This window comes from Canis aureus, chromosome 37, assembly GCF_053574225.1.
Source record: "Canis aureus isolate CA01 chromosome 37, VMU_Caureus_v.1.0, whole genome shotgun sequence".
NCBI lineage: Eukaryota > Metazoa > Chordata > Mammalia > Carnivora > Canidae > Canis > Canis aureus.
In genome coordinates this window covers 2,127,426-2,153,930 of record NC_135647.1, presented here as the reverse complement: position 1 = coordinate 2,153,930, position 26,505 = coordinate 2,127,426, and the positions used below count along the sequence as shown (strand labels likewise).

Sequence of the window (26,505 nt, the reverse complement as noted above, 5' to 3'; positions counted from 1 at the left end):
CTTTTCCCTAACTTCCAGAGAAAGATAAGACTGTCATAGGGGTCTTCCTGGGACAAAATAAGACAGGGGGAAGAGGAGGAGGAAAAGTTTTTAAGTGAACACCGAAACTGGTTTTACTAAGCATTTAATTTTAAAGAAACTTAAAGAAATTTAAAAATGGTCAGGAAAGATCAACAATAAAAACACTAATGCTCCAGGAGTCAGAATCTCTTTTCGTTCTAATTATCTGTCAGAAATTTTGAGATTTTGAGCCAGAAATAATGGCTAAAGGCTTTTCTCCATTATGAAAGAAAACCTTACATTTGTTGTCTTCCTTTTTTTGCCTGAGCTCAAGAGATAAGAACTCTGGTGCATATGTCTTTCAAATTGTGAAATGAAATCAAAATTGCTTCTCTCCACCGTGGACTTTCTGGTCAGAGTCGCTGCTTACCATCCTGACCTCTTGAGCCCTCATCTGTGTACTGAGACCCTACTATGTGCTCAGATGACATCCTCCCACAGCTGGGCTTGCCGCTTTTCCCAGAGAACAATCGAAGCCCATTTGGAGCACTTTCCTTATCCAGGAACTATGGGAAAATTTAGAAGGGAAGCCTGTTCTGTCCAAGAAGAGAACCCTGGTGAATTCTAATCTTAATCTGCAAATCCATTCCTCAAGCATCTCTGGTGAGCATCTATTCCACAGGGAGAAGGCAACCAAAGTAGTAAATTGTCTACTGATCAATTCCTGACTCTGCTCCAAGAATCCCTTGCTTCTCATTCTCCATATGAAGAAACATGTTAAGGATCTATCAGGTACCACTATTTATCCAACTAAGCCCCTCTTATGGGCAAATAGCTCTCATATCCCCCAGTTTTCTTGATAGGTAAAGATGACTCTAGTGACAGTGTTAGAAAAACTTTGGTCACAAGGATCTCAGCAAGCAGGATGGAGAGACTGAAAAGTTTCTTCGTGGTGACAACTCTCATCGCTCTTTTCTGGAAAGCTAACGGAGCCACCTCCACACTCTTGACTCCTTTGATTAGCTAATGATTACCCCCCCAGTAAACATTATCACTAGTTGATTATGCATTTTTCATATTTGCTTCTTGTTTGTTTCCCTTACACTCCCAACTGAGCTGTAGCTCCAGGAGGGAGGGAATTTTTGCCATGTTTTCACCCTTTAATACTGCATCCAGGACCATCCATTAATATGTGCTCAAGCAATATTTGTTGAGTGACAGAATAAATGATTTGACACTTCTTTCACCTCCTAACTGTGGTGGGGCCAGTTCAGAGCAGGAAGTGGGAAGAGAAATTTTTCCTGTTTCTTCCATAAGACAGAAGGAAGACCAGAAATATAGTATAGCTTGTAGTTTCTGGTGCAATCTAAATTTCTTCACCTTTCATTTCCTGAAACTACCGGGAAGCTCAACGAACTATAAAACTGATGTAACCTTCCTCAGCAAATTCTCCATCAATGCTCAAAAATCCTTGTAGGAAATATCTGAGAATTTTTCCTTCCGTTCCTGTTTTTTAATCAAAGTAACTGACCTGGGGAAAAACCTAGTCTTGCCCTCTCTGAGACTCAAACTGAGGACCTTCAGATTATGAAATTGACACTCTGCCTACTGTGCCAAGAAGGCAATTGCCCATGATCTTTCACATTTAAAATAAAATAACAAATATTATTTTCCAAGCACCGCTGTTTTTTTTGTTTCCAGCATTTAAGAAATGCTACCAATGTGACTTGAAAATCACTCCATGTAAGCCAGTGCTGGACCCAAAGGATTTCACACCCAAGATGAGTGAAGTCCAAGCCTTTCCAGTATTCACCCAAGGATAGGTCCATCTGGGCTGTAAGACTGGGGGCAGTGATGCCTGTCTTTGCTGCTCTGCTGTTCTAATGATGTGGTTTGTCCTTCCCTCAGAGCTCTCTTACACCTCAGGAAGGTGTAAGGCGATCTTACACCTTCCTGGTCTCCTTTGTTGAAAATAAACATAGGAGGTGTTTATTTACTATTGGTTCGCTGATGGCCGACTAAAAGAATGAATGAGTGGGTGAATAAATAATCCTCATATTTGTCTACAGTTCAAACTTCTCTGTCTTGGTCTGTTTTATCTTCACTTACATCTACATGACTGGAGACATTCTCCCTACCAACCAGTAACAAAACAACAACTTAATAGAAATCTTGCTGTTCGCTTTGTTTTGTTTTGTCATGTACCATTAATTATACTGAGAGATCTATGGAGATTATCTCATATGGTCCAATTGGATTTTGGCAACAAAACTACTTATCAAAATCTACACTTTCAAGATATAATGGAAGTGCAAGTAAGTTAAGTATTGCTCCTACCATCCCGGAGCTTCTAAGTGGCAAAGCATGAGTCAAGAAGCATACTTCTAGATTCTATAATGTACGCCCTTTCTCTGCTCCAACTCAAGATGTCTCTGTTCTCCACAGTAGCTCATTCATTCATACATAAATATCTCACTTTCAGCCTCCTTTATGTTGGCCTTTTGGACTTAGACCCCCCACATCAATATTGATTCGTTGTCCTCCTTCAAATCCCACATCCAGTGACTTGAAAATTACTGAGCACTGTTGTGCAATTCTTTTGAATCCATCACTTCTCTTCCATTCATTTAGTACATGTTCACTGGACAGCTGTCCTTTGCCAGGCACTGTACTGTGCTCAGGTATTCAGAAGGAAATCTGATGACTGCAGACCTCAAGAGATGGGAGGATAAATATGGACAAGAAACGATCCATTTCTAGTTTCACTGCTTTGTCTCTCTGGCATTTACAGATAAATAACTCATTCTAAAATATCAAGTTTAATAACATCACTCTATATTAATTTATCTTTGTGGTGGTTTTTTCTTTTTACTATATCCCTTTTTATAGTTTTTTCCCCTTTTTATAGTTATTTAGCAATTAATCTAGGTTGCTAATAGTAATTGGTACATGCATTACCATATACATACCTGATATTTTACAGTCTATTATAGAATCAGTGTTAGACCATTCAAGTCATATATAGAAACCTTATCATCATGTAGGTCCCTTTATTCTAACACCTTTGTGGTGTGTATATAGTATATTCAGATGATGTGTTATAATTTTTGCTTTCAGGCATCAAAAGCTTACTTTAAAAAATAGCAAAAGAGAGAGAGAGAGAGAGAGAGAGAGAGAACTTTAAAGGACTCCAGAGAATAACGCTCTATTGTCTCTACCCAGATATTTCCTATTCTGCTCTTGTTCCTTTGTTTCTGATGTTCCAAATTTCCTATCAATTCTCTTCAGTCTTAAATCTTTTTTTTTTAAGCCATTCTGTTATCAGTGAATTTTCTCAGTGTGCTTTCAAGAAAGAATGTGTTTATTTCACCTTTATGTCTGAAGGATATTTTTGCTACTTAGATAAAATTTCAGATGGACAATTATTTTCTTTCACCGTTTAAAAAATATTCCTTCTTTTCTCTCTAGCTCCTACGGTTTCTGATAAGAAGCCTTCACACACACAACACCTTTTCCTTGTCCTCTGGCAGCTTTCAATTTCTTTTCTTTAATTTCATTGTGATGTGTCTGGACCTGATTTTCTTTGAGTTCATTCTTCGTGAGCTTTCCTGAACTTCTTGAATCTGGCTTATGTGTTTTGCACTTTCCCGGACTGTGCTGAATGTCGGGCAAAGTTGCAGGGGACACATGGAGAAATACAGAAAATGTGTATGCCTCATCCTTCGGGGATCACACCTCCTCCGAAGAGACGGGACTTACTATAAACTGGCAGTCTACATACCTATGTCTTGGAGAGCCCTCACCAGCCCTGTCTTGTCCATTCCCATACGTCAAAATTCAAAGAAATACCCCCAAATACCCGCCACTTTCTCATTTTCTTGAGGCTTGAAATCACCCCCTGGAAAGCCAACGTCGGACAAAACTTGGAGAATGTGGGCATCGATCCCACTACCTCTCGCATGCTAAGCGAGCGCTCTACCACTTGAGCTAATTCCCCAAGCACGTCTTAGGGATCCTTCCAATTTTTCTTTCAGGAATAGAAGCGCCGGTTTCTGCTTATTATTCGCTGTTTCTGATGGCCAAGAGCAAGGGGCAGTCAAGGCCATTAATGCAGAACTGGAATTCAGCGAGGAGCGCCTCTTCTGCAGACTGCCCCCCGCTAGGGCGCGGGGAGGGCACCGGTTCCTCTGCGCGGAAAGGAGGGGGAGAAAGTCGCTAAGAGAAAAATCCGGTGTGGCCCAGATCTCCGGGTGCACATTCCCGGGAGAGGAGCGCGCCGTTTCCAGCGCGGTAGGATTCCGGGCAGCGAGGGTCGGGTTGCTCGGCTCCCCCGGGATGGGGACCACGCGCTCGGCGCCGAGGCAGCCTCAGGAAACGGGCGGTGGGGACCGTCCTGGGAGGTGGAGGCAAAAGGAGACGGTTGTTCCCGCCCAGTTTCGAACCGCAAGCCCCTAGTGTGTCAGGCGAGCGTGAGGACCCCTAAACTACGGAACCCGCTCGCCCCGCGGGGCTTTATCTTAATTTCTGAGATCGCGTTGACTGCAGGTGCAGCGCTCCGAGCGGCGGCCACCAGCGACCCAGCGCGCGAGCACAACGCGACCCACGAAGGGGGCTCGCGGGAGGCACCAAGAAGCACCGGCGCATCAGAGCGGAGAACCCGCAGCCGAACCTTGCCGGGTACAGAGGACGGGGGAGCACCAGGGGAAGCGAGCAGGCGCGGGCGTAGGAATTGCGGGGATGGGGGGAAGGCGGGGCGGAGGCGACGCCTGTTACATCGTTTGAGTTAAGAGCGCAGGGCTCGGCGGCAGGCGGGGCCGCGGGAGCGCACGGCAGAGCGCACGCCCTCTACGCGGGAGAGGCTGCGCGCCCCCCCCCGGTGCCCGCCCGGCCCGTGCTCCCCGCTCCCGCCCACACTCCCCGTGCTGGTGCCCGGTGTCCCCCCGCCCCGCGTCCTTCCGCCAAACCCTTGACCCGCCTGGCGGCGCGATCCCCACCATCGATCACACGCCTGGACAGTAACTGATCTTGGATCTTTCTTTTTCTTGTAAGGGCGCACCCAGCACCGGGGCGGGGGCCAGGACTTCGCTTCCACCGCATGGGATGAGCTGTGCAAGGTGGAGGAAGGCGGCGCAGAGCCGGGGGACGAAGCCCGGACCGGACAGGAATCCCGGGGAGAAAGAAGGGGGCCCCAGCCTGGCCAGGAGGGGCATTTTTGTCAGAGGGGGTATTGGGGGAGTCCCTGAGCGCCGCGGGTTCCAGGGGGGCAGCGCGGACGCCCATTCCCTGTTCTCCCCCGAGAGAAGCCGTTCCCGTGGGGCAGGAAGGGCTCTCAGCTCTTTGAGATTGAGATTCACAGGAATCTAACAGGATTCACAGGAAGGGTTAGCCTGGGAAATGAGAAAGGGAATAGTAGCGGGCCCGGAGACGGCTGACGCAGGTAAGGATGTGTGGATCTGAGGCCTCTGTTCAGGGCAGCACTGAGAGATTACCTAAAAGCAGAGAGGGAGGGACTAGAAGGTACTGACACGATCCAGGCTCTGAGGCAGATCAGGGACAAGGTGTGGGGCAACAGGCACTAGGATGTGGTCATCCCTGGCTGCCTGGGCCTCACCATTTCTGTAGTGCATCCATTGTTTCATGACACCCAGAACAAATTCCTCCGGATCACCAAAGAAATTATAAACAGAACCAATGAAGACCTTTCCCAAGGCCATACCTGTGCCCCAAGACAGATTTTTCTCTAGGGACTCAGTCAGCTGCAGATTGACCCAACATGCTGTCCGTGCCCAGCAGGAAATGCTATAAGGTCATTCCTTTCCCAGCAGTGGACAGAATCTTGTGAGAGTTTGAGCAAGGGTGTGAGGTCAGGGAGGTCATGACCCATAGTGGGCTGAGCAGTGGGACAGTCCTTGCATCCATCCCACTTACAGACACCAAGGGTCCAACATGAGGTTCTGGGAATGGAGTGGCTGGGGTCTTAAGAGGTGCAAGGCTGCTTTGGGACTGTGAGGTACAGTCTGGAGAACTGAGGAAAAGACAAATCTCATATGTGGCTGTGCTGAGGAACTGTCTTCTTGCCGTTCAGGGAGGCCCCTGCCCTAGCTGTCAGCCTCTCAATTCTTCCACTCTTGCTCCAGACCCGATAGAGTTGACTCTTTCATCACTGAGGCCGTTACTCCAATGTCACTGCCTTAGAGGACCCTTTACTGGCCTTTCTAGCTGAATCAGTACCCTACCTGTCCCTCTCTTCATCATCTTTATAAAACTCTGTCCTGAAAAGGATACTAAATTATTGTCTTATTTTCCATATTTCCTCTAGAGTATAATAAGCTTCTTGACAGGTTGGCAGTATAGATCCTCTCAGGGTCTAGAGTTAGGATGATGCTATTCTTAGCTATTGGCTATTCAGACATTAGTGACTTGGAGAGGAAGAGCTTTTCTCTGTGTTGTGTTCTTTCATAGGGTAAATTCAGGAAGAGACCTTTCTTAAACTGAGGCAACATGCCAGCTGAGAGGCCCTTTGATTTTCTGCAATGGACAAGATAAATGGGCACAGCTGAAAGGAAACAAGATTATTCCACTTGTCAGTTTTGAATATGCATTTCTGTTTTGCAAGCATATAGTACGTCTCTTGGAGCTCTTACTGACTTCATGGTAAGGCAATTGCCATGATTAATTTGTAAGAAATAGAAGTAATCTGATTTTCTTAGTGGCCTGCATGATCATATATAGTGGTTAGTACTCTTGTTGTGACTGTAGTGGGGATCTGAGTATGGCAGTCTGGAATCTACTGCTTTCATTCCCTCCACTCCAAAACTGAACCTAAGGCTTTGATTGGAAGCTAAGTTTTGTTCCATTCAGAAGAAATATATAAAGAAAACCTTCTGTGCTTCTTTTTGGGCACTGTTGGTCAAATCAGGAGGGGAAAGAGTATCTGAGTTTTCTCAATTTATTGTTCTCTTTCTCTTTCCACCTCCATTCAAGGCAGTGCTCACTTTAAAAAAAAAAAAACGATTTATTTGAGAGAGAGCACCAGTTGGGGGGAGGGGGAGCGGGCAGAAGGAGAGGGAGACAGAATTTCATCTCAAGCAGATTCCATACTGAGCTCATTGAGTAAGGAGCCCCCATGGGGCCCAGGGCTCAACCACATGACCATGACATTATGACTCTGAGATCTTGACCATGAGATCACAACCTGAGCAGAAACCAAAAGTCAGATGGTTAACCCACTGCACCACCCAGGCATCCTCAAATTATGTTTTAAGGATGAGAGGCCATGCAGCTGCTTTACCCAAGGGAATTTGCAAAGTCTCAGAAAAATGAAAGAACAGGTTTGTTTGGTTTTTTTTTTTTTTTTTTGAAAGAGCAGGTTTTGAAGGTAAATAAGAATGACTTATTTTTTCCTAGAGTCGCATGGGAGAAAACTTCAGGAGTGAAGCTGTTAGGCAGGCCAACCCTCTTCATGAATGGCTTTGGATGCCAGGTAAAGTATTTGGACAGTCTCTCTAGCTAAGTTTGCTGGTGAATGAATTTAGTCTGGACTGTAACTGAATTTGCACCTCAACACCGCTCCCACAAAGGCCAGAACTTAGAGCTACGTGCAAAGGCCAGGAGGAGGGTCAGAGCATCATCAGAGTGGTCCAGGCAGAGAAACTGATACAGTAACTTTGGTGGAGTTACGACACCTTTATTCATTCCACAAATCATTTGAGCGCCTACTGCTGTTCCTAGGCTGTGTGCGTGTGTGTGTGTGTGTGTGTGTGTGTGTGTATGGGGGGGGGCGGGAATCACAGTGCCTCCTAGGATTCAAGGATAGCTGCTAGGTGGTAGTGACCCCTGGCCCTTGGGTGAGAAACTCTTTTGAAGTCTGCTCTCATATTGAATTTTCTGGGGAGGTGCTGAGGAACACTGCTCTGCACGTGGAGGAATGGCATTCCCTAAGGCAGCATGGTGCATGAGAGGAGCAATCAGTTCTTGATTTTGAAGTTGGATGCAACAACCCTAACCAGCAGGGTGATTGGTGGGACTTTCCTCTTCCAGAGTCTGAAGATCCCAGCGCAGGAGTTCAAAGTGAGTTTATTTTCCTGTGTACAAAATATCAATCGACTTATCTGTGTCAAGAATAAAATGAATCCTGAATCCAACCAACAGAGACGTTAAGAAAACATATACTCCCACAGTTCTTTTTACAAATAGCAGGTTTAGGACTGCAATCAGAAGTTGATGCAAATTTCAGGAGAATAAAAATGCATCCCTTTTGGGAAAATAGGTGGAGTGCAGAGTGGGAGCTGGGCAAGAATCTAGGAGCAAAGGGGCAGAAAGTGCATTTTTGTCTGCATTGGTCAACTTGACAGTCTGGGAGAGAAAGAAGGAAAACGTTTGTGTTCAGTCAGCCTCTAAGGGTCATCCAGGTGCTGTGAAGACAAATCAGGCAGGAAGTAGGTCAGGCTATGGGGTAACAGGGTAGGTTGGTAACTGGGGTCATCACACTAGGCAGATGACATTTGAACCTTCTCTCTTTCTTTATTTTTTAAAGAATTTATTTATTTATTTATTTATTTATTTATTTATTTATTTATTTATGATACAGAGAGAGGCAGAGACATAGGTAGAGGGAGAAGCAGGCTCCCTGTGGAGAGCCAGCTGTGGAATTCTATCCTGGACAGTGTGGAACTCAATCTCAAAACTCCAGCATCAATCCTAGAGCCAAGGGCAGCTGCTCAACTGCTGAGCTAGTCAGGTGTCCCTCCACTTCAGAGTTTCAAGGTGACTGATGTTTTAGGCTAAAAATTAAAAAGAGTGATATAGTCTTTTAGGCTTCTAAATGAATTTGAAGGGGGGGGATTGAGTCACTCTAGAACAGTATTATTCACCATTCAGGGGAATGCTTGAGATATCTGATTAAGGCTTTAGTTTTCTTAAAGTTCTACTGGTTACAGCGCGTTGCTAATGTCCATCACTTGCTAATGATCTGGGTAATCTAGATAGCCTTTACCTTGCTAGGAATTTCCAAAGCAGAACCAAGCATAAGTACACCCAGAGGTCTAGTACCAATGAGTCTGTAAGTAGGAAGGCGCTGCCAATGCAAATCCCAACATAGGTTTGTACTGCAGGGAACACACCAGAGCTATTACTAGTAGTTGTCACTAGCAGTGGTGGTGGCATCTGAGTTTTGAATCCAGGGATGTATTTCCTCTTCCAAACTTTATTTTTTTTTTCCAAAAGCACTGTTTTTATTTATACAGAGTCCTAACCACTTCACAGTGGCAGGAGGAGTGGGAGCTGTTCCTTTTTCAATCCCGGGGCCTCCACGATATTGGTGTGTTGTTACCAAACACAGGCAAGTGGTGTCATGGATTTGGCAAACTAACTACAATGTTTAGTCTCTCTCTGTTAGAGCAACAAGGTGAGCATCAATCTCTGCTTCTGAAAGAATTCTGAATTTAAGATTTTCAACTGTAACTACTCCAACTTCTATTTCTGAAGGTTTAAAATCAATTGATAGAACAGTTGATAGGCATGTAATTGCAGTTTCCACTGTTTGTTCAAATGTCTGATCAAATTTCTTCTTCACTTTTTTTTTCAAGGAAGCTGGTTGACTCTGTTTGTTTAACTCCTGCTGCAGTGGCTTTAAACCCACAGTAGTAACCTGCAGGATCACACTTGTACACCCGAGGGCCTTGTGCTTCATCTATACCAATTAAAATCATACAACAACCGAGAGGCCTCATTTCAGCATTCTGTGTGTAGACCTGAGAAATATCAGCAATTCTTTTGCATAGCATGTCCACAGGAGTCTCATAGCCATACTTGTATTTCCAATTAGCTGCCTCATAGCGTAACCTCTGCACCTGGGATCTGCTGTCAGCTGTCATTCCTGTCATCACACAGCCAATGTTTTCAGTTATCTTGAATGAGTGAGTCACTATGCTGGAATCCAATAATTTGTCAGGTACTTTCTTCTGTGTGACAATTACTGCACAGTCTTTCCCTCTAACAGCTACTGATGTAAGGGCACCCTGGTTAATAGCCTTAAAAGCATATTCTACTTGGTAGAGCCAGCCCTCAGGTGAAAAAATGCTAATGTGACGGTCAAACCCAGCGCTGGAACCCCGGGACATGTTGGTGAACCCACTACTTCAAGCATTGTCTCTGAGCCCCGTCTTCAAACTTTAAAAGGAAAAGTTTGGGCTACATTATCCTACCAGGCCACAGCACAGCCAGGATGGAAGGAGCCCCTGACTCCAGACCCTTCTTTTCTCTTTTCTGACGCTCAAATTCTTTCGGCCTCCTCCCGCACTCTCCCAGCCGTGGTCTTAAAGGAGGATAGAAAAATTCATCCTTTACTGGCCAGGATCTGTTCTCTGTCCTTCTTCTGCCAGCTGGCCTGCCCTCGTGTGCATCTGTGACCCCCCTCCCCCCCTCCCCGGGGGGAGATGAATGCTGGCAGGACCCAGGGACCTGTCACTTTGGGGCGGTCAAGCATGGAGGTGGGTGGGGTGGCTGTTCTGCAGGCACCGGCCAGCGAGCTCCATCGCATTTTATGCAGCCACCCCGTCCTAGCTGAGCCCAGTTCCGCACCCTAGTCACCTGGTAGATACAAACTCCAGGTCTTCCCTGTCACCGTGTGAAGGGCTCCCCACCTGCGGGCTGCTTCTCACTACAGCAGGTTCTTACTCCTGACCCGAGATCCCCCTGTGTCCTGCCCTCATCCTTCGGCAGCTTCTCTCTTCTGTTGGTTATGAAATCACTGTCGATTGTTTCCGGATAGACCTGAGCAGCTGAACACTGGAGGAAATTAAGCGGGATTCTCTGAGAATTCTGTTAATTCTCAAGAGAGCATTAACAAAGAGGCAAATGTTCATAAAGGGGAGACTTTTTCATGCAAAATGGGCAGGTATAGAAGATATTATGAGTTGATTTATGCCAGATTCTTGTCTTACTCTTTTGTATGTCTTTTCCCACTCCTCTCATCTTCCCTCAATCTTTCTCAAGGATGTGGTGATGGAACAAGAGTTATAATGCAACTTTTATGAGGACCTCTTTATAATAAGACCGCTTCAGAAGGATTATTGGGTGCACGTTGGTTATAAATAACACAGCATACCACTCCCATTCCCTCACCAAAAGGAAAGAAGCTGCTGAGCCAGCCAGGAGTCGAACCTGGAATCTTCTGATCCGTAGTCAGACGCGTTATCCATTGCGCCACTGGCCCTGCTGACAATGGTATCTTCTAAAGCATTGTTAATTAGTCTTCATGAAGTGCCTGGATTTTTATACCACCCAGTCTCTGGATGTGGCTCTTGGGCACTGGGCCCCCTTCCGCTTTTCTCTGCTCTTCAGTTCCCTGGATGAGAGAATGTAAAGCTTTGCAGTCTATTGTGAAGACTCACTATCCTGCCAACCTCAGGACGTTAACCTCACGGTGACAGACAGACCTGCAAGCTCCCAATGATGGCGTTTAAGGCTTAGCTGTTGGAAACTGGAAATCAGGGGCCAAGGCCAATGTGAAGGAACAGAATGAAGAAACACTCTTACAAACCTAATGGGATGAATTCTTACCCAGTTTGGGTTTTGTTCTTTCCTGTATTCCCAGGTAGAGAGCATACACAATTGTGGCATTGTGATGTCAGCTGCTGTTTGCTCAGCGATCTTTCTTACCAAATTTTATATTCTTTGAGGGCAGCTCCCATAGTGTCTACAATAACTAATTTTTCATTAAAAGTCTGTGTGCATGGATAAAGAATTGAGAGCATAAAAAGGCATAGCTGGTGGTATATGTAGGTAGGCATTCCGTGTCTGTATTCCGTGCTCTCCTAACCCTGATATTTAAATGGAAGAACAGGGAAGGAGTATGTACAGCTATGGTGTTCTCATTTCCTGAACATAGCTTGGGGGCTCACAAATGGTTTCCTTGCTTCGGAGCTGGGGCTGGGCAGGTCCATTGTCTAAAGCTAGGGACAGACAGTAGGGCTGGGCAGGAGCTAGTGACTGAGAATTAGGGCTCCTCCTAAGTGAATAGACATCTACTCTGATGATATGAAAGAAAAAGATTTGGATGCCTGGGTGGCTCAGCAGTTGAGTGCCTGCCTTCAGCCCAGGGCGTGATCCTGGGGTCCCGGCATCGGGCTCCCTGCTTGGTGCCTGCTTCTCCCTCTGTCTCTCTTCATGAATAAATAAAATTTTTTTAAAAGAAAGCTTAGTGAACCAAATGCACACCAGATTGACATTTTTCATATCATTTAGGTGGTTGGTTTTGAGTTTTTCCTAATGCCAGTGATCAGAAGGATTTAGAACATAATGCTTATGCAAAAACTCACTACAAAACTTACATATCTACCCCTAAAGAGCACTCCTCAGTAACAGGAAACTTTCAGCAACAGATCCAGAACAATTGAAAATACAACATTCGATGGCTTAAACAAAGTGATTTATTATCACACATAGTCCAGAGGGTAGGAAAGCTATATGTCAGGTTAATTCAGTGGCTTCATGATGTCATCAGGACTCAGATTTAAAAAAAAAAAAAAATTGCACACTGTCCTTTTCAACCTGTGGCTCTCATACTCCAGCTGGTTTCCATGCAGTTCCTCAAACTCAAACAAAAAGCAGGCCTCTTTCTGGTATCTCTTGTTGAGGACAACTTCTCCTATACACTCCTAGTAGATCTTCTCCCACACTGGCCAGATTTGCATCACACACTTACCTAACCCAATTATCTCCCAGAGTAGGATCACTGTCATTTAGTAGATCAATCATCATTCTTTGTTTGGAGCTGAGAATGGAGTCCATCTCCTCCAAAGCCAAGGAATACAGAAAGTTATGTGAATAAAAATATTTTTCTTTTGGAAAGGAGGACTGAGGGCAGTGGTGCAGGGGACTGGTGGTGGTGTAGCCAAGCAGTATTAGCTGCTATACTCAGCTCCAGCCCCATATTTGAAATAAAATGAAATAAGTATTTTTAAAGCATTTTTGAGGGCTGAGAGCTTACATTAACCTTCACTGGTTCTATAGCTAGATTTCCAGGTCCTTCCAGAGCCTCAAAGAAGGATTTTGACCTATGGTGTGTGTTCAATACTGTGTTCAGTGCAAGTACATTACTTGCATATGACATTAATTGTACATGATTACATATTGATTCTGATATTGCAATTATATAATTGTGGCTATTAGTAATGCCATACATCACAGATCTTTGTAACTGTCCAGTTAAACGATCCCACAGTTTCTAGATTTGAAGCATCAGAGGGTGATGTGCACAACACAGAGCAGAGCACTGGAGTTCAACCTGAAATGGTTGCCTCCATCTGCTTCTCCAGGATGGAGCAGGAGTCTTACATTATTAATTCCAGAATCAGTAATTTATGCCATCTATATTTGTCTATAACAAATATATATCTCTCAGTGGTTCCCACACTTATTTTTGCAGTGCCTGTATAACTGTTGATATTTTTAATTTGTTTTATCATCATGGTCTGCTCATCTCCAGCATTACTGTAGCTTAACACTTTCTGTATTAAATTTACTCCCTATTCTTATCATTATTCATTAGAAGAAACTTGATGTGGAAAGAAAGCAAGTGTAGAGAGAAACCCAGATTAAAATCTTGACTCTGCCTTTGATTAGCTATGTGAAATTTGGACAATGTAAGTTTTCAGTCACTGCATTACTTTATCTGAAATAGGAGGACTATAGTCACTTTGCAGATTTGTTGTAAGATTAAATAACATAACACAGGTAAAGACCTGGCAGGTATTTCAACTGTCAATAAAATACAGTCATCATTGATAGCAATGTCCAGTTCCTGTCCTGTCTTCTAAAATTTAATCTCAATATGTCAAAAGGCATTTACTGCATATTCATTTGCCAAGCAAAATGTGAACCCCTAAGGATTTACATATAAAGCTTAATCCTCCTTTCTCAAGGAACTAACATCTAGTCAGGGAAACCAATTTAAACTCATCATTACAATAAAACAGGAGAAGTGCTACCCCAGAAATAAAGAAGAAAATGTGTTAGCAACATGGAAGTAAATCAGTGAACTCTGGAGAGGCAGCCAGGGAAGGCTCTCAGGGAAGGCTCTCTCAGACCAGATGTCAGTGAAGCTTAATTTTTATTTTATTTATTTGAGAGAGAGAGAGAGAGCAAGAGCAAGCACACACAGAGAGAGTATGAGTGAGAAAGAGCACATTCCTCACTGAGTGGAGAGCCTGCTTCAGGATTCAAACCCAGGACCCTGAAATCAGGACCCTGAGGTCAGGACCTGAGCCAAAGGCAGACACAGTCAAATGAGCCACCCAGGTGCCCCAAGTGAAGCTTATTCTTGAAGGAGAAGCAAATTTGACCTTGTGAAGAAGGAACTAAAGGGCGACAGGGCTCAGGATGTGCAAGATTAAAAGTTGCAGAAGGTGCCTGGCATAGTTGAGGAAAGTGGTTTCATGTAGTAGAACTATGGTTTGAATTGGCCTGGAGAAAGGAAACTGGAGAAGAGGCTGGAAAGGCAGCTTGCGGAACACACTAGACTTCAAATATACTAACAATAGTTTTTTCTAGATTTTGTAGGTTCGTTTCTTATACATTTTAACTTCTTTTGCATGTATGACATGCACTACAATAAAAAAATTAAAATATTTTGAAAGATAGGTTGGTGCCAACTTGTAAATAACTTTATCAAGATAAGGCATTTATCCTGAGGGCAGGAAGAAGGTAAAATAGGTTTTTAAAGAGAACATTTTCAGTTCTATATCTTAGGAAGATTGAATTAGGCTCTACTAGAGGGCACCTGCAGTGGGGGAGGAGCCAGATTTCTAGACCCCCATAGTCTGAGCAGGAATGGCAAGAATTGCTCTGGCTACTGAGTGTGAGGAGGGCTCAGAGAGGGGAACAGAGATCTGGTTGTGGTGGAAAGGTTAGGTTTTGGTGATTCAGCCAAAGTGGTAAGCAAGGAGAACTTAGGATAATGCTTATATTTATGGATCAGGAAATTCCATTGATCTTCATTGAATATTAAAAATAAAAAGTATCCTGAAGGAAATGAGTTCCACATTTTAGTTTCCAAACTCTCTTTTGTAGCCCTAATTATACCAGAACTTTCTTTGAGTCTATGAACTACTCCTATATCGTTCCAATAAATTCAACCTTGTTACTATGCTTTTCTGGGGTGTCTGGCTGTCCTGTCTCACCCCCTGGCCTGGAAGTCCTTGGAGGACAGTAGCCCTGACTTAACCTCCCTGGTATCACACTTTGCCCCGTGCTTTACATGAGGGAGGATCTCAGCAATAATTGTTAACAGAACAGAAAAAAAAAAAAAAATGGCAGAACCCAAATCCATTCCTTGGTGATGTCAAGAGAAGTAAAGTGTTTTCTTTGTTGTTGTTGTTGTTGTTGTTTTCCTGATGCTCAACATTCCCTGAAGTCATAGCCCTTACCTCCCCTCCCCTATGGCTAATGATCCTGGTTTACCTTTTATTCTTTTAATCTTTCTGTTTCAGCTTTTGATTACACTGTTTTCTACAGAGGACCTTTTTACATTGAGGTCATCCTAACCTTCTCTTCAAGAGTAGAACCTTGTGGTCCTTTCCTGTGTCCCCATTGGTAGGAACATTCAGTGACATCATAAGGATGTGAACTTTGCCTTCCAACAAAAAGGTGAAATCCTACCCTGATGCTCCTGTTTAAATACACATACACACACACACACACACACACACACACTTCTCAGGGGTGCCTGTCTGACTGAGCCAGTGGAGTTTGTGACTCTTGATCTCAGGGTTGTGAGTTCAAACCTCATGTTGAGTGTAGAGATTACTTTAAAAAATGAGGGGCAACTGGGTGGCAAGTTAATTAAGTGTATCACTCTTGATTTCAACTCAGGCCATAATCTCAGGGTTGTGAGGTTGAGCCCCGTGTTGGGCTCTGCACTTAGCACAGAGTCTACTTGAGTGTCTCTCTCTACCCTCTCACTCATGCTTTCTTTCTCAAATAAATCTTTAAAAAATTAATAAAAAACTTATCACTTCCCATATTTCTCCACCCACCAATGTCTGTCTTTATGGCTTATGCCCTTAGTTCTAACTTCTAATACTGAATAGGCAGGAGTATTGTATTCCTGTACAAGGCTGAAGGGCACTTGAGAGAGAATACAGGGTAATCAGGAAAATACCTGGGAAGACATTAGGTGGAAAACAGTTTTGTGTTAAGGGTGCAATGGGTCATACTACACTCTTCACCCCCTTCATCAGAATGATGTTAAGATATGTAATGCCTCCGACACCACCTTTATTGTCTAGCACACCGCTTGGCCAGTGGTGGGTACCCTGCATGTTTGCTGTGGAAGAAATTAATGAGTAAGTGAATAAATAAAAATGATGAAAGGACAAAGCAGAGGGTTGCTAAGAACCTTTCTTTAGAAGTTTTAAAAATGTAAATTCTGGGAAGGCTGGAATTATCTTTGTCTATTCCATTCACTTCTGTGTTCTGAGCTCCCAACATTGTCTGGCACAAGGCAGGTACTAAATAAATCTTTTTGGAATGAATCAATGAACAGGAACAAAAGGCTCATCCTCAGGGTGGAGGGTTGTCCATTTCTGTTGGGTATATACTATGCTAAAATATTTATCAAATTAAGTAGGATGTTAAAGTGTGCAACAGTAATACATTTCTAGCTCGGAACTATATAGCTTTTTGTGTCAGTCAGTTGTACTATTAAAAGAGGATAGCCTGATAATGCCATTGGCTGGGGAAAGAAGGGATATTCATGGCAGGAAATCAGAGGTAATTCAACAGGGTAAAAGATTGCTTTTGACAATCTCATGCACCTGGAAACCCAATCCTGAGACTTAGGAAGAATAGATGTTCCAAGGGAATATCTTTAAGTTTCAACGTTGGTGGAAGCCCCATTGAGAAGAGCATCATATTTTCTTAGCTCCATGGCTCCAGAGAGTGTGATTCTTGAGCATAGTTTGGGACTGGTGGGATGGGGTCCGCAAGACAGATTCCAAACCTTTCTCGATAGAGGGTCTACAGCTGAGCTACAGAAAAACAGATTCTCACATAAGCCACTATCTTCTCAAAGGGTGGTACATGACCAGTTCCATTCGAGATGCCTCGGAGAGGTTAATTCATTACCTGTGGTGGATACCCCTTAGGGCATTAGGACACCTTAGGCTACGTCTGAGGATGGACAGATGCTGAGCCCCCTACACATTTTCCACGTGAGAAAAGCTTAGGATTTTCTCAGGGTCTATGTATCTATAAAAAATTCAGTACACTTTTCCTCTGGTGCCCAAATCCCCTTTATCCCCGGTGTTGAAGGCAGTGGGACATTGCTTAGTGCTCTTATCTTCGGTGGTAATCTTTTATCTGAGTTGCAAGACAATCTACCTTTAAGGTCAAATATTATACATAAACTTCAAGAAGACTTCAGGGGCTCTTTTTCCCCTTTTGAACTTTAGATACACAGTATCTTTCACTGGACTCCACATTTTTTTTTTTTTATCTTACCTCACAGCTTTTGTTTTGAAGTATCATATGCACGTGAAAAATGGTAACTTTTTTTTTCTTAAGGAAAAGAAAAACAAGAAAATGCTTGGGATGGAAATGCCAGCTAATTCAACGTATTTAATGCCAGTTAATTCAACGTAACCTCTCCTCCGCCTCGCCATCCACAGCAAAGACCCCAACACTCCGGGGCAACACGCACACACGCGCACGCACCGGGGAGAGCTCCTTGTCCCATCCTCCCATCTCAAAACTCTCCTAAGTATGGGGTCTTAAAAAACAAAACAAAACAAAACAACAAACCCTAGTTCAACGTAGCCTAGAGGCAGCCGGCACTCCAGAGACTCAGCCTTGGGCCTGTTTCGGTCGTTTCCCCTATAGTTTGCAGTCCCCGGAGAGGAACGCCCGCGGGCGGGGAGCTCCGGGCTCCGTTTCAGGGGCTGTTTCTCAGACCGCGTCATCGCAGCCAACAGCCTCGGGCACACTTTGGTTTCTAACCTGCTTGTCGGGAGAGGACTGGAGAGAGGCGGGGGCACCTGTCTCCCACCTCCGCCCCCGCACCCCGGGTGGCGGGGAAGTGGCCGCCGCGTTCCCGCCGGCACAGCGCCCTCAGGGCCCCGGAGTGGGTGGCAGCCTCGTGCTCAAGAGGCGGCCCCGGGAGCTCGGGGAGACCCGGGGCAGGAGGAGAGCGGCAGCGCCCTGGCCTTGCCCCCAGCGGAGACCTAGGACCGGTCTCCGTAGGCCGTGTAGCAAGTGACCGGAAGCGGGGAGCAGGTGCTCCAGTGGCGCAATCGGTTAGCGCGCGGTACTTATACAGCAGTATGTGTGCGGGTGATGCCGAGGTTGTGAGTTCGAGCCTCACCTGGAGCATCATTTTCCAGCCAGAGCGTGCAAGAGCCTTTCCTCTTTGTATTCCCACGTCCTCTGGACCATGTCGCGCCACCTTTGATATGTTTGATGGGTTCTCTAGCAGGTCTCTTCACCCTTCTCCTTGGCGCTTTTGCAATGGAACAACGTCAAGCGTTTACAGACGGAATCCGTGATGCTGCAGGGAGTTAACTTCTCTTTATCCGCCCCGTGTTCTGCAAGCGTTCTCCCATGAACATCTCCTGACACCCCGTCTTCCCACTTTGCCCTAATGTTTGGTGATGGATACTCAGGGAGCCCCGGCACATACTTAGAAAGTGCTAAGTAACTTCCCTGAAGCGATAAGTGTGGAACTCCAGTAGAGGGAACTCAAAAATGAGAAATAGTGTGCCGTCCCAGCCCTATTAAAGTTCCAGCTTGGGGGAACAATGAAATACTGATTTCTGAAGGTCACCCCTAGTATTTACCCCTCCCCCCACTTGAGTCTACCCTGATGAGCCAACAATCAGAGACCATAGAGCAGCTTTTGCCACCTGAGAAACAGAGCCTGGCATCTGCTGATAATCCAACAGCCTAGGACTGGAAGAAGATGTGTGATAAAGAGACCTAGAGACCAGAAATCTGTAGAACAACATCACAGGAATAAGCATACTGTTGTTCCTGAGGTAGGTAGGAAGTAGGGAGTGATTTTGACTTTTGACTCCCTTAACCCATTTTACCTGCCCCTCCCCCTTACCTCTGACAACCACCCGCCTGTTCACTGTATCTATGAGCTGGGTTACCCCCTCACCAAAAACAAAACAAAACAAAACAACTTTTCATGAAGCCTGAGGCAGATGCAACAATTTTTCAGAGGTGGGATTCAGCCAAACTTTTATCAGAGTCAGGAAAACCAGCAGCAGGACACAGGACCACTGAAGGCTCCAGCCTCAGGCACTGTCTTTCATGTTAAAGACTGCAGAGCTCATTTGATTCTTCTATCTCTGGACAGAATCTCTTACATATCTAATTCACAATTCTCGAGCATAACTTGTTGACCCAGTAAGACCACATTTCCAATATCCTAATTAATTAACAAGGGTAAATTTCACTAAAGAAAACCAATTTCATTATGTTAATTAGCAGAGCCTCTGGCATTTATCAAAAATAAACAGAAGTTTTTTAGTGAACACTTCTGCATTGTGGTTTCTATGATGCCAACTGACCATCCTCCAGATTGTGATATCTGCACAATGTCCTGACCCTAGAATCATTTAAAATCATTTTATACACACATTTATATTATGCTATACAGTTGATTAATTTATTGGTCCCTCTCTGTATCCATACCAAGATTGTGGTAGAGTGTATGTCTTCATCCACAGTAGACTATATTTGTGAAATAGCTCTCATTCTTTTCTGAATGTGACCTTGGAACTGCCTCACCTATAATTGGACTCTGTTTCTCTTCCCCGTGAAGTTGGACTGGATTTCTAACTCCTTGGAGCAATGGAATGCAGTAAAAGTAATATTCTGAGGCTTGTGAACTCAGGCATTAAGAAAATATGTCAGCTTTCAATTTGCCTTTATTTTTTATTTTTTTTAAGGATTTTATTTATTTATTCTTGAGAGACACAGAGAGAGGGAGAAAGAAAGAGAGAGAGGCAGAGACACAGGCAGAGGGAGAAGCAGGCTCCATGCAGGGAGTCCGATGTGGGACTCAATCCCAGGTCTCCAGGACCACACTCTGGGTGGAGGGCAGGCATTAAATGAATAAATGAATCTAATAACATTTCTGCCACTGCTTTAATGAAGATACTCATTATCTCTGCCTGGACCATTATGAAGGTCCTAACCCTGTTCCTGACCTTCAGAATTTACCCTGTATGAAGACATTCCTGCCTTTCTCTAATGCAAATTCAGTCATGTGACATTTGTCAGTTGATAACAAACTTTTACCAGAAAGAGATGTCCAAAATCCTTAGCAAACTTTTTTTTTTTTTTGAGGAGAGCCAGCTAGTCTTCCAACTCCTGAAATTTTGTCCATTGTGCCCTTTCTGCATGCTACCATAGACTGCTTCTTCCTCATACCATCTTTGTTCATTTTTCCAGGTTTTCTAGTCCATTCCCAAAATGCCATTCTGTAAGGCAGCTAGATCCTTCTCAGTCCTTAGGTGAAACTGTAGGCATAGATTTAAGCAGAGGTGGAAAAAGAACTGGGAAGGCAGATGGAAGAAAACACACCAGGGAGACTCACTTCACTGGTCTGAGAGCAGCTCCTGGAGAGAATGAGATGCAGAAGAAAGGTTTTCTTTTAATTTTCTGATTGGATCAAGGCCATAATTCCAAGTTTCAGTATTAGATTCAGTTTCCAAAAGAGGCCTTCAGGAACACAGATGTTTCACAGGATCTTAGCCGGAGAGGTTCAAAATGTGTTTGCCAACCTAATAGCAGTGCCTCTCATTCAAACACACACTGTCTGTGACCACAACTCGGCACTGCCTGGAAGTCAGTATCACTGGGTTGTTCTTATGCTCCGTGACCTATTGTAATTTACTCAGATGCTGCTCAGAAAGCACCTGGGATCAAAAAGTTGTACAAGTGTTCCCTCTGCTAAATGCCCAGGGTTCTTTCTGCTGTTAGCTGTGAAAGGACTGTTCGCTTCAGTTCCAAACACCTTTTACTCATTCGTCTCATTTCCATCCTGCAGACAAACTTAAAAGAGAGAAAATGTTTACAGCCATCACCTCCAGGTCCTTCTGAGATTCCACATGGCAGAGACTGGGGCCTATCAGGGCCTGCTTTTCTCTGCACACTTATTTCTGCCTTGAGCTGTCCTCACGTTCAACACCCCACCCTCTGCTCAGGCAGATCAGTGTCCTTCTAGTCAGACAGGAGGTGCCACTGGGCCAGGCAGAGGGCCTGGAGATCAACTCTTCCAACCCTGTGTGGGGCCTTAGGTAGAATCTGAGCCTGATGAGCTAAGGGGCCAGACACAAAAGTTGGTGGTCCTGCCCTTATCAGGCTTCTGAGGACACAAGGTGCAGTGAAGGGCAAATGGGGCCCCAAGATGGGCCTGGGGGTCAGAGAGGCGACCAGGAGAGACTTGTCCCAGCCTGGCAATGGCGTGACAGGAGCAGGAAGGGCTGCGGGTGGTGAGGGGAGGGGAGGGTCTGGCGAGGACTGGCTACCAACTGCACATATCCTTTCAGTGCACATTTTCCAGGGCATTCATTTCCTCCCATCTACAAATTAATTGGGATGAGAGTGTTTCAGGCCAGAACGATAAGCATTTTATCTAATCTTCCTACCCAGATTAAAATCGCTGTTTTTTTGTTTTTTGTTTTTTTGTTGTTGTTGTTTAAATTTGCAACAGATTCAAAACGTTTATGTCAAGATTCTTTGGGGATGAAAGCAGACTATGAGCTCCGAAGTTTGGAAATTCCCACTGTCGCTCCAGAACTCCCAGAGAGCCCAGGAGGTACCCTACTTCCTGAGCAACCTTTTGATGCCTCTGGTTTTCCCCTGATGGAAGAACATCTGAGCCAGGCCAGCCGGATACTCTTCGGTCCCTTCTGTTCAACGTCTGCGCTGGCCAGACCAAGGGGCCAGGCAGCCAGAACGGTAGAGGTCTGTGCTTTTCGGGCGGCGGCCGAAGATGCGCTCTGGGAGCAGGCAGAACCACCGAGGCAGGGTGCGCAGGGTGGGGAGGCCCGCGACGCCCCCCACGCCACCCCCCCACCCCCACCCCAGGGGACCAGCAGGCCATTTTCTGAACGAGATCTGTAAGTTCGTTTTCTTAGGGCGCTGTTAGCAAAGGGCAAGTTCCCACCGGGGCACCAGCTTCCTGCCCAGGGAAGCGGGCCTGCTCCTTGACCGGCAGACTTTGGGGGCACAACAGCGGAGGAATGGGCGGCCAGGGAGCTAGGCCTCTGAGCGCCCGCAGCCTCTCTTCCACTGATTGCTTCCTGGTTCACCTGTGAGGAAAGCCCAGCCTTCCCTAAGGCGTCCTGAGCACAGGCTTTGCTTTGCAGGAGGACCTGGATCGAAGATGAGCAAAAACCCTGACGCTGGAAGTACTGAGGAGTCCTTGACCCTGTTGGTACCCGAGGTGGCCCCCAGGCTCTTGGTCTCCTCACAGGAGAGAATCCAAGGGCAGGCACAAGTCGGATGAGCCATACAAGTAGGAAATTTGAAAGCAAAAGTGCACTCCCAACATCCCAGGATGTGAGAGGGGTGAGCTGAGGAGGGAGAGAGTGGCACGACCTGGGGCTGGGTTTCTCTCTATTACTGACAGTTGTTAACTAGGGGGCAGAATGTTTATTACTTGGGCCTGGAAGCAGGGTTTCCCACTGTTTTTTCTTCCTAACCTGCTCAGCGATTTCCATTTCCGGTGGTGGCTCCACCATCTGGGGCCCCTGTGGTGTGATCCTGCTCCTTGTGGAGTGCTGCCAGGACCTTCCTCACCACTGGCCACTGCCTCCTCCTTGCTGGCCTCCGGGCATCCCATGAGAGCCTCACTGCCTGCCTCCAAAAACCTGAGGTTTGTGAGAGTTTCCTTTCCCCATGCCACACACTGAGCCAGAGGCAAAGCCTGACCTAACACCTGGGTTCTCTGACCTTTGCACTCAGCACCGTATCAGAGCTGTTTTATATATTTTTTATATTTTAATGGGAGACTGCATTTATGTTCATTCTGTGCTGACAAACAGTAATCACAAATGTCAGACACGGGTCCTCTTTAGCCTGCCCAACCTTGGACACATCATTTGACTCCTATGACTCCTCAGGTTCCCTATCTGTTGTTCCAAATGACATAGGGCCTTTTGGCTTCAGTGCCCTTTAGCTGGAGCCACAGTAATGATCTGAAATTTAGAATCTTGGGAGGAGTACAAGTCCTGGCCCCTATGCTTCAGTGCGGCCTCTACAATGATCGGTGCTTAATTAAATAAAGGAATGGCATTCCCAGGGTGTCCCGCTGTATAAAATGGATAAGTCCCCAAATCTACAGCTAAATAGTTCAGCACCACAGTCTGGACTCAAGGGAGAAAGTAGCTTGCAAGTCTCAAGGCTTCATGAAGTGGGGATCACAGAGCCTGTGTGGTCTGTATGGTTTATAACAACAGATGAGGTGCATTCATTGTTGAAGGGACAGCAGATGAGAAGTATTACTTTTGTATATGTCTCATTCATGGGGAGAGGTAAAGAAAGTGAAGCAAACTAAAAACACAGAGAAACCAAAGAGGGTTTAGAAGGCATTCTTCAGTGCTGTCTGTGGTCTCTTTTCTCACTGCCTCCACAGTAAACTCTCCTGCCATAACCATCCTGGGTTTCCCATAGCTCTATTTATTTCTTTTATAACCATTGTTTTTTTTTTTTAAGCACAATATATATTTTAATGTGTATCATTCCAGTTTTTTAAAATGTACACAGATACAATTATACACCTATAAAATACATTAAAATAGAGTTGTAGGGGATCCCTGGGTGGCTCAGCAGTTTAGTACCTGCCTTTGGCCCGAGGCGTGATACTGGAGTCCTGGGGTCGAGTCCCACGTCGGGCTCCTTGCATGGAGCCTACTTCTCCCTGTGCCTGTGTCTCTGCCTCTCTCTCTCTCTCTCTGGGTCTCTCATTAATAAATAAATAAAATCTTTAAAAAATTAAAAAATAAAATAGAGTTGTACTGCATGGACTGTTTTGCAACTTACTGTTTTTCATGTAACCACATATTTTATTTTATTAAAAATATTTTTAAACTTAAATTCAATTAACATATACTGTATTACGAGTTTTAGACATAGAGGTCAGTGATTTATTAGTTGCATATAACACCTAGAGCTCATCACATCACGTCCCCTCCTTCATGCCCATCACCCAGTTACCCCATCCCCCACTTCTCTCCCCTCCAGCAACCCTGTTTGTTTCCTATGATTAAGTCTCTTACAGTTTGTCTCCCTTTCTGATTTCATCTTGTCTTATTTTTTTTCTTTGCTTCCTCTATGATCCCATGTTTTGTTTCCTAAATTCCACATATGAGTGAGATTATATGATAATTATCTTTCTCTGATTGGCTTATTTCACTTAGCATAATACCCTCTAGTTCCACCCATGTCATTGCAAATGCTAAGATTTCATTTTTTGATGGTTGAGTAATATTCCATTGAGTAATATTCCATTATTCCACACACGTCTTCCATATCCGTTCATCTGTTGATGAACATATGGGCTTTCCACAGTTTGGCTATTGTGGACATTGCTGCTATAAGCATTGGGGTGCAGGTGCCCCTTTGGATCACTACATTTGTATCTTTGGGGTAAATACCCACTAGTGCAATTGCTGGGCTGTAGGGTAGCTCTATTTTAAAATTTTGAAGAACCTCCATACTGTTTTCCAGAGTGACTGCCCCAGCTTGCATTCCCACCAACAGTGCAAGAGGAACTCTGCATCCTCGCAAAGATCTGTTGTATCTTGGGTTGTTAATTTTAGCCATTCTCACTGGTGTGAGGTGGGATCTCATTGTGGTTTTGATTTCTATTTGCCTGGTGCCGAGTGATGTTGAGCATTTCTTCATGTGCTTATTGGCCAACCTATGTCATCTTTGGAGAAATGTCTGTTCATGTCTTCAGCTCATTTCTTGATAGAATTATTTGTTTTTTGGGTGTCTAGTTCGATAAATCCTTTGAAGATTTTGAATACTAACCCTTTATCTGATATGGCATTTGTATTTTTAAAAAGTCTTCCAGTCTCACCCCTTTTTCTTCAGTCTTAGGAATTGAGGGTGATAAGAGTTCTTGAAGAGATTACAAGCCTTTTGAGATAAATAGGGGAGGTTTTGGGATTGGTGGAAGTGAATGGGTAGAATTTGGCCTGCCTCTAGAGCTGCATTTGTTTTCTCATTTTACAAGTTGTAAGATAGAGGGGCTCTCAATTTCTCAGAGAATAAGGTTGTAACTTAATGACATGATAGATCCATCTCTCCAACTTCATTATCCTCCATTTGCCTCTTTTTTTTTTTTATGTGTACAAAGTTCTAATTTTAATGTGGGGCAGGGGGAAAGGCTTTGAACAATTCCTACCGGACTCCCAATGTCGGGTTCCAATCTGGCCAACTTTTGATTACAGAATTACTTAAAACAGAATTATTTTAAATGTCTTATCATTTTCCAGCTAGAACAAATAGTACATATTTCTAATGGTATTGAAAACCCCCTTTGGGTATAAGAGTCAACCCCAAAAGGGGGGATAGGGTGCTACCTTACCAAGATCCAGATCATCTGCAAAAGGGGGAATAGGATGCTACCTTACCAAGATCCAGTCATCCCCAAAAGGGGGGATAGGGTGCTACCCTACCAAGATCCAGAGCCACTCCCAAAGACAGCCAAATACAAAAACCAACAACCTGCATGTCTCAAGCAGAAAGGCAAGCCAAGTTCATAGGACATAAAATCAGATCACAGAGATCTTCATAATTGACTAGTTGATTATGGTTTTGTTTAACTGCTGTATATAAGAATCTACTAAAGTCTCACTTGGTCTGGAAAAGGAGAAACATTCCAGGCCGTGTGAATATACACCCGACTTGAATCACTCAAGCACCATGGATAATTGTGGATCCTTAAACATCCCCAGACACGACCTGGTTCTGTGACCCAGAGAACCTTGAATGATGGGAAAGATAGATCCCCATGGAGAAACTCTACTACATTGCCAAGAACATAACAGTGATAATCTTCCCGCAGCCATCCCCGGAGGGACCCGCAGTCACTTATTATGGAGACTGTGTAGTGGACAAAGGGACATAATCAGTCTTCTCAGAGACTCACGGTCATTGGCTCTGAGCTGACAATAATTCCTGGAGACCCAAAGTCACACTATGCATCACCAGTCAGACTAGGAACTTATTAGGTTAAGTTAGATGATCAATAAAGTTTTATCTCAGGTCCATGGTTTCTTCCAAGAAATCCACTATCATTTAAGAATTGTAGATAACTTGTCGTTTAACTCTGGCTGCTTTTAAGATATTTTGCTTTCATTTTTACAGACTGGTCTGGATATAAACATTTTTGAGTCTATGCTGCTTAGAATTCTCTGAGCTTTTGAAGCTACTAGTTTGAATTTCACCAAATCTGAGACATTTTCAGTTATCATTACTTCAAAA

General features: G+C 44.6%; 2 long non-coding RNA genes, 3 other non-coding genes and 1 pseudogene across 6 annotated transcripts; 3 read left to right on the top strand and 3 right to left on the bottom strand.

Moving 5' to 3' along the window:
* Positions 1 to 3,924: 3,924 nt before the first annotated feature.
* Positions 3,925 to 3,997, bottom strand: TRNAA-AGC (transfer RNA alanine (anticodon AGC)). Its single transcript has one exon. It is a non-coding gene; the product is annotated as a tRNA-Ala (tRNA).
* A 3,144-nt stretch (positions 3,998 to 7,141) lies between these two features.
* LOC144306352 (uncharacterized) lies at positions 7,142 to 8,071 on the top strand. Its single transcript, XR_013373423.1, has 3 exons — positions 7,142 to 7,331; positions 7,408 to 7,483; positions 7,896 to 8,071. It is a non-coding gene; the product is annotated as an uncharacterized LOC144306352 (long non-coding RNA).
* Positions 8,072 to 9,204: 1,133 nt separating this feature from the next.
* LOC144306351 (proteasome subunit alpha type-6 pseudogene) lies at positions 9,205 to 10,650 on the bottom strand (annotated as a pseudogene).
* A 492-nt stretch (positions 10,651 to 11,142) lies between these two features.
* On the bottom strand, positions 11,143 to 11,215 carry TRNAR-ACG (transfer RNA arginine (anticodon ACG)). Its single transcript has one exon. It is a non-coding gene; the product is annotated as a tRNA-Arg (tRNA).
* Positions 11,216 to 17,573: 6,358 nt separating this feature from the next.
* LOC144306497 (uncharacterized) lies at positions 17,574 to 24,024 on the top strand. Of its 2 annotated transcripts, none has more exons than XR_013373581.1 (3): positions 17,574 to 19,031; positions 21,722 to 22,130; positions 22,380 to 24,024. It is a non-coding gene; the product is annotated as an uncharacterized LOC144306497 (long non-coding RNA). The 2 variants fall into 2 exon arrangements; XR_013373580.1 differs by having other exon boundaries at positions 17,580 to 19,031; positions 21,722 to 22,039.
* TRNAI-UAU (transfer RNA isoleucine (anticodon UAU)) lies at positions 18,276 to 18,369 on the top strand. Its single transcript has 2 exons — positions 18,276 to 18,313; positions 18,334 to 18,369. It is a non-coding gene; the product is annotated as a tRNA-Ile (tRNA).
* Positions 24,025 to 26,505: the final 2,481 nt, after the last annotated feature.